This window comes from Alligator sinensis, unplaced genomic scaffold (genome assembly GCF_000455745.1).
Source record: "Alligator sinensis unplaced genomic scaffold, ASM45574v1 scaffold858_1, whole genome shotgun sequence".
NCBI classification, from domain to species: domain Eukaryota; kingdom Metazoa; phylum Chordata; order Crocodylia; family Alligatoridae; genus Alligator; species Alligator sinensis.
Genome location: NW_005842079.1, coordinates 1422328 through 1436884, shown reverse-complemented (window position 1 = coordinate 1436884; position 14557 = coordinate 1422328). Strand labels below are relative to the sequence as shown.

The 14557-nt window shown below is 46.9% G+C and overlaps 1 protein-coding gene across 1 annotated transcript in view; it reads left to right on the top strand.

The window, feature by feature from the left end:
* The window catches only part of CACNA2D2 (calcium voltage-gated channel auxiliary subunit alpha2delta 2), a 750433-nt gene that overhangs the window by 336030 nt on the left and 399846 nt on the right, over window positions 1-14557 (top strand). The gene's annotated exons all lie outside the window — the stretch shown is intronic.

Genomic DNA, 14557 nt, shown 5'->3' with positions numbered 1-14557 from the left:
CCCCCCCCCCGCACTTCCCTGAGGTTCCAGGCCAGGACAGCCACGTGTTCCCAGGCCAGAAGCTCCTGCTGGGGCTTCCCGCTGCAGGGGGCAGGGCCAGGCGCCCTGCTGTTGCTGTCATTTTTTACAGGAACCAAAGACAGATAAATATTACTTTTCTAAATTTTTTAGGGGCCCTGTGGGCTGGATTGAATGGCCTCACAGGCCAGATGCGGCCTACGGGCCATATTTTGCTCACCCCTGTTCTTTCCTGATGGGGTATGGTCTGCCTTCCAAGACCTACCAGTCTATTAAATCCTATGTCATTTTTGGCAATACCTAAGAACAACGAAGGATGTAATGGCCTCATGGAAACTCCCACTTGGGTCAGCAAGCAGACTACTTGGACAGGGTCACGTTGCTGACGTACCCCGTACTGTACACTGGTGCCTTGTGCACTCTTTGAGTCCCCTAATGATGTTGGTGCTGTTCAGGAAAGTTGTCGCTAGGTCCTTACTTTCTTGGACTAAAGAGAAGTGCAAGCAATTGATAGTAAAGGATAGTGAGGTGTATACTCATGTGATGCAACTCTTACATCTACCTGATTCTGTAGCCATGCAAATATAATATACCTGCTCCAACTTTAACCTGCTTCATTCAGTTCAGATTTAGGGCAATTTAGATCACTTGTATCACTATAGAATCCTACAGACTTTAACAATTACAGCATAACAGCTGTTTCACACTCTTGAATAGCAGCTCCCTCCCCTTTTAGAGCAGCTAACCTATATGTTTGCTCACGGCCCTAGAGAATCATCTCCCTTTCACCACATTTACTATGGGTTTGGGAATACTACTGTTGTGGCTTCCAGGGAAGCCTTGTTCTGGGGCGCACCATCCTAGTGAAACAGAGAGCACGAGACCTATTCTTGCCTCTTCAAAGCCATAGTGATAATCTCCTTTCCTTACAGTCGCCTTCTTGTATGTCAACTCTGAAGCAGGTTCGGTGCATGAGAATGGAAGTCCTGCAGCCTTTGCTTTGTGTAATCCTCTTACTGTCCAAACACTGCGGCAATGAGCAGTAAATACAGGGCTACCTAACCTTGCATTTCAGCTCCTCACTGCACTTCAGCCTGGCAATATACACACCCACTTCCTGGTGAATGCTTGTGTGCCTGCAATTCTGTTCAGTCTAGCATTTGCAGAGTGCCTGTTCCTCGTGGGTGAAGTCTAGCCCTATGCAGAGGCTCATTCACATATACATGTAAAGCTTTAGTGTGTGGGCAAGAGTACTTGCTGTTTCTTGTGCAAGTGTCTTCTGGTCTAAAATGCAGGGGACGGTGAGAAGAAATACTACATAATGGAACCCAGAAGACCATTAGCGCCATAACTAAAAACACAGTAAGCAAACAATCCACAGGAATGTGGTCCAGGCAAACTGCCTAGGGAGCAGTTATGCATAACAAATGCACTCTCAGTGAATGAGGTCAGTTTATGAACAAAGGGCTAAATTACACACCAGATAAATTGATCATCTGTGTCATGAGACGATTTTAAATAACTGCTGCAGCTCCTGCTCTGCTTAGTCCTTAAACAGCAAGTCCCAGAGAGAACTCACTAACTCCTCAGTAAGTCACAAGAAAGCTTACTAGCAATCAGGCCATGTCAGTATAAGGGCACTTGGTGCTTGCCAGAGATCACCTACTCCTGGGCAAGGGAGTGATTAACCCTTCAGCATTAGACTCCAATAGAGTGCTGTGTAAATCACACGCAAAATCTTGGTGACTGTCCCTGATGATTTAGATTTAGATGCATCTCTCATCTTCCTGTTAATGGCTCCCAGGTCATGCATCCTAGAGAGAGCCTTAGCCACAAACAAGGGGTCATTGTTTTCTTGTTTGCTTGTTTTTTGCATTATTATGATTTGTATTACAGCAGTACATGGAAGAAAAAGGCATTTAATCCTCATGACAAGCAACAGGTCCAACACATAGCTGACTAACTACTTGAGCAGGTGACCCGTCAGACAAGTGGAGTTTCAAGGAGTGAACTAACTGGTGCAATGTAGTGGATGTTTACCTAGTGCCTCTTCCATGAATGGAAGAAAATACAAAGGTATTTGTTGGGAAGTTTAATTATTGGTATCAGTGACAGCTCTGGTGTCACCAGCTTGGTGAAATTGTGGGCTGAGGTCTCAATAGGGCGGAAGAGATGAGCAGGGGGGAGTGGAATAGATCAGAAACCTTGATAAAAACAATGCCTATTAGTTTGTGCCTGATGCCTTTTGTTTAGCGTCAATATGTGAACATATACTTGGGGTTGAAAACTTTTGCCATGATCCCTAAGTCCCCTGTGGCACTTCCAGCCACTTTACTCTGTCATGTGAGAGCTCAGTATTTTATCATATCCAGTCTGAAACCCCAAAGCTGAAACCCAGCCTTCTATCCAGATCCTAGCCGCCCTAACTGTGAAGTAGTTAGATTAGACATCCGTAAGAACTACTTCACAGTTAGGGCGGCTAGGATCTGGAACCAACTTCCAAGGGAAGTGGTGCTGGCTCCTGCCCTGGGGGTCTTTAAGAAGAGGCTTGATGTCTACTTGGCTGGGGTCATTTGAGCCCATTTTTCTTCCTGCCCAGGCAGGGGGTCGGACGTGAAGATCTACAAGGTCCCTTCCGACCCTACTTCTATGATCCCTTCCAGGTGCAATTCACCCCTGTACAAAAGGCAGTTGTTTGGCAAGAACCTATGCTGAGGGTTTGCATGGTGCACCACCCTGCATGGGCTCCACTCCTGTGCATTGCTGTGGTCTATCTAGACAGTCCCACCCATACACATCAGAAGAAAATATTATTTCTGGGAGTGGTGCAGGGCACAGTGTGGAGTGCACTGCCTGACCCCTGCGCCTCCCACCTGCACGGTAGTAGCAGGGCTGGCGCACACTACTGCTGTACGTAGTAGAGGAGCACATGGTGGGGGTGCTGGGCACAGTGCTGTGGTGGTGGTATGACAGGAGCCTGCATTTGTGGGGTCTAAGCCCCATTAGCCCTGGCCTTCCACTGCCTGTGATCCCACCAATAATCATAACAGATGCATGGCCAGCCTTGAGCTGTTCTCTTTCTCTCTACTCCCCTCTGCATTAGACTGAGGTGAATTGCTGGATGTAGTCGGATCTTGTGCTGTCTGTTCTTCTGATAGCAGGGCACCCTCTAGATCAGTTGGGGCCAACCTTTTTGGGAAGCATGTGACAAATTACTCCCATGCCTTCTTTGAGTGCCACTCTGATACCCTTCCCCTGCCCGATCTGCTAATCTGCTGCCTGTCCCCTCCCCTTCTGTTGCGTGCCACACACTGGAGGAACCTCTGGAGAAAGATGCGTTGGGACCAGGGTGGTAGATGTGAGCTTTGTGTGTGCTGGGCTCTATACAGTTGTAGTTCTGTTTTCCTGCCTGAAAATCTGCATAACCTTGGGGATGACTCATCTGACTGAGGTCAGGGACAGCGTGGGGCTGCAGCCATCTTGAACAGCTCATTTTATCTAATTGGAATACAAATGTAATTTCATCCCTGAGGACGGGGTCCTGACTGTGCTGTGCTGTGCTGTGCTGTGTGGGTGAGCGATACATTTGTCTCTGAGCTCCCAATTTGTAATCCTGCTTGTGGAGTAGGCAGCAGTCAGCAGGATTGCTTATGTTATATGGACAGACAGGAGGGACCTTATAGAAGGGAGCTGGTCTTCCCTTTCACTCTTTTCCCCACCCTACCCTCTTTGAAACTTTCTTTTTCAATCTCTTCCCACCAACTGTGTGGAACACAGAGATAAATACATAATCTGAATGGCAGGTATTATATTCTGTTACACTAATGTTCTGATTAATGAGCTTCTCTCCATTCATTGTGTGCTTTTGCTTTGATTCATCCTGACTGCAGTGCTGTATAATGGACTATATACTGTAATTGTCCCCCATTGTTACCACTTAATAACTTGGTACGATGTTATCAGAGTAATTTTTTTGCTAACTTTGATGAATTATAGTTTTTTTATTCAATAAAAAATCTGAAAATAGTCAGGAGAGAAGGAGTTCAGTCAAAACCTGCTCTACTTGCCAAGTGGCCAATTACAAACAACAAGTTCTATGGCCCGAATTATAACTCTTCCCCCCACTCCCTTCCAAAGTTTCTGAACTATCAGATGCCATTAACTCACATGAGAAAGGAGCTGCTGTGAAATGTCTGACTTTATAAAAAATACTGCTCGCCAGCAGATTGACTCTGAAGTACCTCTGTACCTGGTAAGTCTGCTTGGCTGGGTTGTTCTGGGCAAGCTTCAAATCAAACCCCACAAAACTGATTTTACACACTGATATTTATTGTTGGAAGAAGGGAGGTTTCCTTTAGGCAGATGTTTTCCTGTGCATGGGATTCATTCAGTTTGATTGGAGACAAGCAAAGCACTAAGCCATCCTAGAGCTGATAATGAAGATGCTGATGTGTCTGTCAGATACAAATTACTGGTATTGATGTGGGAGTACACACGTAGAATACTTTGGCCTGTATTATGCTGGAGCTCAGACAAGATGATCTAATGGTCTCTTTGGCCTTGAAATCCATGAATAGAGCGAGGCACTGTTGCCCACTGTAGCACTCAGCTTCCCTGGGATGCCTTATTGTTTAACCTATCTATAGGTTATTCACCTTCCAGTGGATGCCGTCTGAAAGAAATTAAGAACCAGCTAGCGGGATTTTAATGGAGCTTACTGGAATTTCCTTTAGGATATATCATGAGTCTTAAAATGCCATACGTTTTACCCTGATGTTTACACACATGCCATAGTTCAGTTACTCGTGGCCGCATCTCGGTGTTTATATGCTCCGCTCCAGTTGTCTGTTACAACAGCCCTGGTGACTGTCTGCCACTTGTGACCAGTTTGCACCTGTTGTACTTCAGTTTCTGATGGCAAACCTATGTTTAGCAGCTGTACCTGGGTGGTAATTGAGTGGGTTTTTTCTCCTAAGTTTTGATTGGCTGCACTTCTGTGCTATGACTGCTACATCCCACTGGTTATTGGCTGCTTTCAAGCATTTATCTGCCTTCCCTAAGTGCTTGCAGGTTACTTAATCAGCATTTGGCTGGGGAAGGGAAAAAAACCCAAACCAGATTACACACTGAATGCAATGGAAGCCAACAAGCAAAAATCAATGATTCCAATCCACAGCTTGCAAAAAGGTCCCCTGGGTGGGAGGAGGAAAGGAGAAGGAGGGGAATAAGGCTTCAGCTTTCAAGAGATGGAGAGTACAAACCTAAATGAGTTTTTCGCTGTAACACATGTCCTGACCTTTTTTTTTAAATGAAATCTATTTTATTAATTTTTTCTTTTTATCAAATTCGTCAGTGAAACATTAAAGATATGACTGCAGAAAAGGTCAGGAAATGTGTAGTTGTTGAAATCTTGTTTCAGTTGATGGCTTTTCCCTTAGGGGATCTCTCTCTCCCTCTCTCTCTCTTCCTTTCTCTCCTTTTTCCCACTTTTTTTCTTGCCTCTAAAAAGTCAATTTGTTTTGATTTTTCAGGTTTAAGATAATGCTGAAATCTGCTCTTTTAAAAGAGAGACTGAAAACCTCTAATTTCTGTAGCAATGGTCTTGATACCACTGGCCATATGCAATTGCAGGACTGGGCTTGCAGTTGCAACAGAAAACTAACATGGGAATAGTTTTTGTTTGTGACTCTGGTGCCCAACCTGGCACTCAGGTTCAGGTCCATTTGGACAGAAATTACAACTCTCCTAAGTGTCCCTCTTCCAAGATATGCAGTGAATCCATCTGAGGGATTATGATCCCTTTCCTGCTCTCAGCCTCTGGGTGAGTTTGTCACACTGGACCCACAAACCTTTGTCTTGTGATACTGTCACCCAAAGAGATGTCCTCAGATGCTGAGGACTGACTTTTGTCTTCAGATCTTTTAATGCAATTTCTCTTCATTTCTTAGAGTGCTGCTTACACAGGTAGGAGTGCAGATATGGGCTACAGTTACACATAAATGTGCAGTGCTTAGCACCTAACATAAGCACAATCCTTCACCCACAGATTTAGGCAGGAACAGTTTTTTTTTTTACTGAAGATGCCACGTGGTTGGAATCTGTACCACATGGGCTGCCTGCAGATCTGGACCATCTAATGGATCTAGAACTGCAGCTGAATGGGAGTCTCAAGGTCATTGGGTCCCATTGGTGTGAGCACTGTGGTCTGCAGGCTGCGCTGCTGGAGCAAGAATGCTTCTGGCTATTGAAGTGGTTTTTTGTGATGGTCATGGGGTCCCTAGAGAATCGGGGCCTCTCTCCTTCTTTTGTGGTCTTGTTTGGGGCCTGTCTCCTACATACTAGGAATCCTCAGTCTATCCCTGTGGTTTATGCAAACACACTCCATTTCCATATTATAGCAGGCCCTGTGCAGTGCAGGCATCCAGGTTTCCCAGAGGGGAGAGGGAAGGTGGTATGCTCCCTCTTAAGCAGAGCAGCTGTGGTTCTTGATCAGAACCATCACAAGAGATTCATACATCTCTGGAAACTGGCCCTGTCTACAGTAGATATTACTGAGGCTTTGCCAGGGTGCTGATGGGTGCTATCCCTCCTCCAGACCCATCAGACTGCCATGTGTAAGATCTACCCCAACATGGTTTTTATTCTACCTTTTTGGTACTAAACACTGTCTCTCTTGGACCTGGGCTAAGCTCTTCATGTGCCCTTTTGCCTGTCAGAGGAGACAGCAGCAAACAATTATTTGCCGTGTTACTGTCACAAAATGTGCAGTTTGGTATGGGTAAACTTCTAAAGCAGCAGGCAGAATGGTATGGAGCACTGGCAGATTCTGTGTAGCCTTTTGTGGTGCCTGGCAGCTAACATCAAGGCCTTTCCCTACTTTTGTGACACTGCCTCCCTATTATCATTCCTTCTGCTGTGACATCAGGGTTTTTGAGCAGCAGGGCACAAGTCTAGAGCAGCAAACCATTTAGACTCAAGGCTTCTGTGCCCAAAAGGGTGGGCGGAGGATTGGTTCCACAAAGGAATTCATATGCAGCAGTGGCGTGTGCTAGGGAAAATGAAAAAAGACAAATAATAAGAAATAGATGTATGCTGGTGAGTCAATGTGCTTAAAGTCCACTTCCCTCAGCTTAAGCTTTTCTTTATTAATAGTAAGAATGGGAGTCAATCAGATTTGCCAAAGGAGAGGGTGTAGGATCGGAATTCTCATTACAAGCAGCTTTATTAGCACCAAACCATTTTCAGCACCATGTCTGCAGAGCAGGAATTATTCCTTAAATGGGCTGGGCTGAATTTATCACAGAAAGCAGGGGTATTATCATTTTTTCTCTTTTAAAAAGAGACAACAATCAAGCCAGAAATTGATTATATATTAAATATCAGACAGGAAAATTATGGGAAAGAAACATCAAGAGTTGTAGAAGCCAAAAATGTAGAGCATAGGAGGAAAATCCACTGAGGTATGTCTCCCTTATAGCAAAGTTTTGTCAGCTCAGGGAGGAAGGTTGGTTCTAGTTAGAGCTGAGCTGATGGACAAGAGATGATGATGGGATGATAATTATGTTGTTTCTATTATTACTGTACTTGTTTGTAGTATTGTAGCAGCTGGGAGTCATATTCATGAATTAGGGCCCCATTGCACTGGGTACTGTACAAACATGGAATAAAAAGACAGGCCTTGCCCCAGACCAGGGGAAACAGGTGTACACAGACAGACAAAGGAATGCAAGGGAGCAATGAGAAATAAAACACTGGTCAGAATGATAGGCAGCAGTACACCCATTATCTGACCATGCTCAAGCCTTTTGTAGGCATCTTGTTAAAGGGCAAATTTAAAGACAAATTCTGCATTAGTTTTGTATATGTCTACAGGGAGAAGCACACAAAGGAGAGGAACAATGGGACAGGAAATGCAAAGGTATTTGTTTAACAAGTGGGTGATGGAAGCCAGTGTCATGGGCCCAGGAGGGTGTTGCTATCTTGGCACAGAATGAGAGGTTATAGGTCAGGCTCTGCGACAAATTCAGTGGGTGACCCTTGATAAACTGCTTCAGTTTCAGCAGGTAGAGGGCAAAAAGCATCAGCAGTGCAAATGGTCAGTCAGTCATCTTTGTTACTTTCAAACCTTTCTTTGCAAGTAATGCTGCAGTCCTGCACGAGAGGTAAAGCAGGGAGATATCCCAGGATAGAAACAGAAGCCAAATTCTGTATTAAATATTTCTTTGCTATGGGCAGACAAGATTCTTTGGACAAATCTCATATCTTTTATTAGACCAACTCAAATAGTTGGACAAATTCTTCTTAGCAAGCTTTCACGATTTAAATACCCTTTGTCAGGCTGAGGAAGCATCTGTAGTTGGTATGTTCTCTTCTTGGGTGGAATGAATAGTAAGGAAGCGAGAGGCTGGGCTGCCTGCAAGAAAGGCAGTCAGTGAAGATGTAAATTGAGACAGTGGGTAAGAGATGAGGTGTGGGGCAGGGGGATGAATGTAGCAGGTAAATAGTGGAGAGGTATCTGGGGAGTCAGAATTCCTCAAGCACTGCACCATCAAACCCTTGCTATACTTAAGATATATTAATGACACCATCATCATTTGGACTGAAAACCTGCAATCTCTGATTAAGTTCTATCAGAAATTCAACAATCATCACCCCTCCATCCAACTATCTCTTGAATACTCCAGCACCAATATCTCCTTTTTAGACACGATGATCAGTATGCAAAATGGTAAAATGTTATACCAGACACCCACAGACCAGCATACATATCTGCACAGAACCAGCAATCACCCTAAATGCACCAGGAAAGCTGTGATATACAGCCAAGCCCTCGGGTACCACCGAATATGCACCGAGAACACCCAGGATCACTACCTTACAAATCTGAAAAAGGCTTTCACTCAACAAGGACACTCCTCCACAGAGATAAATCACACTTTTGAAAGAGCCACCCACATACCACATGAAGAATTGCTGCAGTACAGAAGGAAAACCTCCCCGAATCACACACCGCTGGTGATGACTTATCACCCCTCCCCTGAACCTATATGGAAAATCCTCAAACAATTGCAACCCATACTAGAAGAAGACCCAGTTCTTAAAGAGATCTTCCCAGACCGCCCATCCTAGCCTTCAAACAAGCACTGAACCTCTCCAACCTCATCACCAGAAGCAGACTTCCTATGGCCCAAAACACACTAAATGGATCCAGCCCATGCCATGACAAGAAATGCAGAACCTGCCAACACATCCCCACCACCCCCACTATTACTACATCCCACAACAAAGCCATCAGCATTCCTGGATCTTACACCTGCACCTCCAGAAATATTATATATCTCATCCAATGCACCAAATGCCCCGATGGAAAATACATAGTAGAACCCAAACAACAACTGTGTACCAAAATGAACACACACTGGAAATCAGTTAAAGACAGGAATACCGAATTACCGTTGGGGACACATTTCTCACATTTAGTGAGGTGCTGAGTTTATGACAATCAGCTTGTGTGAGACAGAGAGCCTGGGAGTGGCTCTAAGAGCCAGAACATCTGCTCAGAGCTGCTGTAAGATAGCTACAGTGCTGCCTTGCAGGTCTGGTGCCCACTGAGTGGGCTTGAAGGGAAAGGCAGTGCTCCTAGGTGTGGCACAGAGGCAGTGTGGATATATCCAAAGGCACATACTTGGGCATCTATATAGTTCAAATGTGAAAATTCCCATTCAGCTGTCTGCAAGTTTCCACTGTCTTCCTTATCTTACACAGTTCATGCTGGGGAGCAGTTTTTCCCAGTGTAATGGCTGCTGTCAGCATGGAAAGCAGCCGAGCCACCAGTGCCCAAGAGCTAAGGCAAACACCAGAAGCCTTTGTTATATTTTTATTGTGCAAATTCATAATAATGGACTTTCAAAATGAAATGTATAATTTATTTGTTGGATTGTCAGGGTGTCTTTATATACAATTACCAGAGAATTGTAGATATGGGAGAGACCTAATGGGTCAGCCAGCCCATTTCCCCAGTCAGTGCAAGCCTGTACCCTAGACTAGGATGCTCAGTGCCTTGTCCAGTCCTTTTTCAGTGTGTGAAGTGATGGGGCTTCCCTGAGGAGACATTTTTACTGATCTCATTGTTAAGTTTTCTCGTAGATATTCCAGCACACGTGGTATTTTGTCTGATATTAAATTTTCTTTGCTCAGTTTCATCCCATTATTACTAATTATGGTCCCTTGCTGTCATGCTCAACAACTGCTCCTCCATGGGACCAGATTGCTCCTGGTCCTGACCAGAAGCACCAAGGGAGTGGAAAGGCACGAGCAGCAGCTGTCCGTAGAATCAAAACTCAGCGGCTGGGCTAAGTATAGCTCCTGGCCCTGTCTGAGGTAAGGGTAGGCTTGTAGTTCTGGTTATCTCAAAAGGAACAGGATGGGACCCTGGCCTCCCAAAAGTGCTGGCAAAGATTGTGGGGGAGGTGGAAACACAAACTACAGCTTTTAAAATGGGGTGTCAGTAAATATTCTCCTGGAAATGCTTTTCCTGCCTCTGAGAAATGCCCCTCAACATCCCAACCTACCCTGCAGTTCTGGACCAGCCACCCTTTAGCTGTGGTGTTTCTCATAGGTGGTTATCATATCCCTGCCTATTTGGGTGATAGTTACTTTGGGCCCAATTCTGCCTTCAGAGGATCTTCTGCTCTTCTATCCTCTGATGCACAAATAGGAAAACTTGCTCCTGTACTGAAGTCTTGCCCAGACGGCTTTGTGGGGCATTGGAGCTATCTGGATAAATGCGCATGATCCCTATGCAGTCCTTTCTTCCAGTCGTGTGTGGGCGTAGACCACGGGCGGGCAAAATATGGCCTGTGGGCTGATCCGACTCACCAGGCAATTTCATCCAGCTCCCGGGCACCCACCAACTAATTGTACCTCACTCAGCCCACACACCTCGCTCCCACCCTCGTAGGCAGAAGGGCAGCTTCAGGGTGGGCAGCTGGTGGCACTGCTGCAGCTGGTGGGGGACCTTCCTTGGCGTCCTGCTTGCTCCAAGCACCAAGTAGGGAAGCAGCAGGGGTGGTGGGAGGAGCTGTAGCTGGGCAGGAAAGCAGAGCATGGGGTTAGGGCTGGCAGCAGCTCAGAAACTGCACCCAGGGGGGCAGCAGGAGCGTGGAGCTCGAGTGGGCAGGGTGGCGGTGTGAGGGAGGTTGGGAGAGTGTGGAGAGCCCGACAAACTGCCCCCCATCACACACAGTCCTTGCCACCAGCAGCAGCAGGCAGTGGCAACGTGTAGGGGGTGCACCCCCTCACAGGCAGTGCTCCCCATTTAGGCAATGGGCAGGGGGGCAGGTGGGAGTGCCGGTGCCCCGCATTGCGAGCCCTGGCCAGGGAGTGGGGGCACCAGGTGAAGTGCCATTGGCACTTCCAGGAGCACCACGCCCGATTCCCAGTTGGTGTGATCGCCCGTGGGGGACCCCCCACTCTGGTCGTTGACTGGCTGCTGGGGAGGCACGTGCTCCTCCTGACTCAGGTGGCACCAGTCGCCCACTGGCAACAGGCAGTGGGCACTTGGCTCTGGCCAGCACTGCACGTGTTGTCAAGGAGTGCAGCCGGTCGGGCCCAAGTCTACTGCGCAGGGCTCCCCACGGCGCACATGCAGCTCCCGGTACTTGCATGCCACTGGGGGAAGCCCTATGATATGGAGCCGGCTGCCGTCCCCGCCCCCTGCCATGCAGGTCCTGGGACTCTGCCGGGAAGCAGGGTGCAGGGCTCCCCTCCACTTCCCATGGAGTCCCAGGACCTGCATGGCAGGGGGCAGGGAAGACAGCGGGCCATCATGTGGGGTTTCCCCTGGTGGTGTGTAAGTGGAGTTGCATGTACTCCACAGGGAGCCCGGTGCAACAGAGGCCGGCCAATGTGCTGTGCTCCTTGCTGCCGTGTACAATGCTGGCTGGAGCCACATGCTGCTGGGCAGCAGGGCCTACAGGGGCCACAAACACCCTTAGCTCCCGCTGCCTGATGCTGCTGCTGCCGCTGGCAGCAGGAGCTGTGTGCCATGGGGGGGGTGGGAGTATGTGGGGGAGTTCCCTCACACCTCACAGATGCCATGCACTCGCACCCTGCCCCCACAACCCCCCACGTATACACCTAGGGTGACCATCATAGAGGACATTCTGGTTTTCTGCTACTCTGTCCTCTATTGATATGAAACCCAATGCCTTTATATCCTCTATTTTCTCTTCAAAAGAAAAATGGAGGACATAAAGGCATTGAGTTTTATATCAATAGAGGACAGAGGAAAAATGGACTGTCCTCTATGATTGCCACCCTCCATACACCTGCACCCCCACCATACCCTATTGCCCCGCACACACACAGCCACAGCCCCTCACAACCCCACCACACCTCACCATACACACCCATCCCCAACCACACACCCCACATACAATACATGAGTAAGACTTTACAGGTAGTCCTCGAACTTATGACACAATTGGTTCCTGAAAACCACATCTTAAGTCAAAATGTTGTAACTTGGAACCTATTTTCCCATAGGAACAATGTTATAAATGGGGAATTGATTCCTGAACCAAGGCCCAATACCCTATTTTCACCAAAAATAACCAGGAATTTTATACTCAATCAATTATAGATGAGTAATATAGTTACGTTAATGTATTTATATTGTAAATAGCAATCATATTGATTTGGAAGGACTTCTTTGAGGTGACTTTGCTGGACTTTTTGAAGGGTTCTTGGCTGGAATCTTCTTAGGAGTCTTGGCTGCAGGTTTTTTTTTAGTCTCATCTGCTTTCTTAAAGAAAATGTCCAAGAAATTCGGACAGATGTTCTCCAGGGAGATGGGTGATGCAGCGAACTTGTTCGCTGATGTGGCGTGGCATCGGATCAAGCATTGTAAAGTTGAAACAGGTTGTCAATTTATAAACGTTGTAAGTACGAAGTGTTGTGACTGGAAACATTGTAAGTCAAGGACTGCCTTACACAATCACCTCTATATAAAGTACGCAAACACAAATCATGACAAAAATATTTTTTGTAATAAAACTGAAATATGTTATAGCAGGTATTTGACTTTTAGCGCAAGTCCCAAGGTGGCGACCAGGGGGCGGGGCACCTGTCAAGGGCGGGGCTCTCCTTGCAGCCTTGGGCAACTCACCAAAACTCATTAAGCGGCCCTCCAGCCAAAATAATTGCCCACCCCTGACCTGGACTCTGTAGATACTTTAGCCACAGCCCACTTTTGAAATGCCTCATTCCTCAGACCCTAACTGGTCCCAGTAAGGAGTAGCCAAAGTGTCCATCAGCCATTTCTGTTTTATGCTGTGTCATGCTCAGTCCCCCTTCCTGAGTCACCTGCTCATCCCCTCAGAGATGAGGAAGGGGGACAAGAGGAGGGTGGGTGGAGGCAGGAAAAATAACTGGACACTATTGCCACCTGTAGACATGCTGCAAGGCTGCTCCAATGCAATGTAATTACAGCATGTTGGAGCAGACACTATTAATTGAGTCTGCTGGGGAGTTACTGTGCTCCAGCCAGCCTCCACATCTCATGTATCAGTGTCACTGCACTTCAAAACGGCGATGGGGGCATTTTAACTAAAGCTTATTGAACAAGCTGGAATTCAAGTGCCCCAACACCATTTTGAAGCACAGGGTCACTAATACACAAGATGCTGTGGCTCTCAGAGCCACTCTAATTAAAGTGCCCCCTCTGCCCCATTCCTGGACCTCATGTAAAAATCCCCTGTGGGACCTACATGGGGAGAGATGTGGGTTGGAGAAGTGAGTAGGAATGTAGGGGAGCACATGGAGAGCCTTGGAGCTTTGGAGGGCTGAGCAGAATTTTGTTGTGGAGAGCTGGGTAAGTGAAGATAGGGAGAGAGGGTTGGGTACAAGGCAAGTCTGGAGCAAGGTGGGGGCTGCAGCCATGCTGTGAGCCAAAGGAACTTCAGCACCTCTATTTTGTGGTAACAGTACTTGAAGTGTTCTCCCTAAACCTACCTGCCTTTGGTGCACGGCATGTTGGAGTGGATATGCACATTATGAGTGGTATGTGGATGTCTCTCCTGAGTCAAGGACTTTGCACCTGTTTCAGCCCTAATGACGCGTAAGCCACCTCCTAGCCCTCTGTGCAGCAGCACTGAATGAATGCCCTTCTTGCTCAGAGAGCAGCTTCTCGAGGCTAAAGGCGGATGGGGCTGAGCAGGGGAATCTTGTCCTGACTTTTCACATGCTAAACCTGCAGTAGGTACAGTTAGAAGAAATCCATCTGGCAGGCTGCCAGACAAAGCACTGCTTACCAGCACTGTTGTTCACAGGACAAATGGCTGTTCCTGAGTTGCAAACCCCTAGAAACACCAGTTTGTAGTGGGAGTCACTTACAGAACAGTAGGGACAACTCCTTTCTGTCTCAGTGAGAACCCTGAAAATCAGTGAAATTAGTCCCAGGAGCAAGGCAAACAGGATTTGGTCCTGAATGGTAAGGCTGTTTGGTAATGCTGTGTAATTTTCAGGGATCCTGGTTTTC